This window comes from Ranitomeya imitator, chromosome 7, assembly GCF_032444005.1.
Source record: "Ranitomeya imitator isolate aRanImi1 chromosome 7, aRanImi1.pri, whole genome shotgun sequence".
Taxonomy (NCBI): Eukaryota; Metazoa; Chordata; class Amphibia; order Anura; family Dendrobatidae; genus Ranitomeya; species Ranitomeya imitator.
Window position 1 is genome coordinate 218,256,286 of NC_091288.1, and position 1,064 is coordinate 218,257,349.

The following is a 1,064-nucleotide window of genomic DNA, read 5'->3' on the forward strand; positions in this document are numbered from 1 at the left end:
TGCAGCCACCACTAGGGGGAGCTCCCTGTATAGAGAGATACATGATAAGATCCTGTCTGTAGTCACCACTAGGGGGAGCTCCCTGTATACAGAGATACACGATAAGATCCTGTCTGCAGCCACCACTAGAGGGAGCTCCCTGTATACAGAGCTACATGATAAGATTCTGTCTGCAGCCACCACTAGGGGGAGCTCCCTGTATACAGAGATACATGATAAGATCCTGTCTGCAGCCACCACTAGAGGGAGCTCCCTTTATACAGAGATACATGATAAGATTCTGTCTGCAGCCACCACTAGGGGGAGCTCCCTGTATAGAGATACATGAAAAAAAAAATCACAGTAATAAGCAAGTGCTAGTCAAAAGATGGAAAAAACAGGGTATTTAGTTGATACTTTTTATTGCAAAAAAAAATGTATACAGAGCTGCTCCACCAATCGTCAAGGTATACCCATATAGAGCAGTCCTAACTAATGTATATAATCCCTATCTGATGTATTTAAAAACCTGATCATCTGTATAGTACCTGTATAAGCAGGGTTCAGAGAGAAAATATCCATGTGGACATGCTGGATGGAACAGCTTTGATGCAAATGACCCATAAGGAGTGGTGGACTCCCTAGTACTTATTACTGTGATTTTTTTTTTTTTTACAGCAGAGTATTTTTTTTTTTTTTTCGGAGTTGACAGAGCAAGCTCCATTTCCAGCTCCCTGTTCTAAAAATCCATTTAATATATGGTCCCCAAATAGGGGACGTATCAGATATTAAACTGATAAGAACAGATACTACACTTGATCTTAGCCAAAAGTATTTTTGACCTCACTGTGCTCTTTTGTGTCTTCAAGTTTCTTGGCGGTGTGTCAACAGGTTCCTACAGACTTGTTCAATGTGCAAGTAGCCCGTGTGTTTCTGGTTCTATAATTGTTCTCTTGTTTCTACAACACTAGGGAGTCCACCACTCCTTATGGGTCATTTGCATCAAAGCTGTTCCATCCAGCATGTCCACATGGATATTCCCTCTCTGAACCCTGCTTATACAGGTACTATACAGATGATCAGGT

General features: G+C 41.5%; 1 pseudogene; it reads right to left on the minus strand.

Annotated features, from left to right (window-relative positions):
* Nucleotides 1-656: 656 nt before the first annotated feature.
* Nucleotides 657-815, minus strand: LOC138646253 (U2 spliceosomal RNA; annotated as a pseudogene).
* Between the last annotated feature and the right edge of the window lie 249 nt (nucleotides 816-1,064).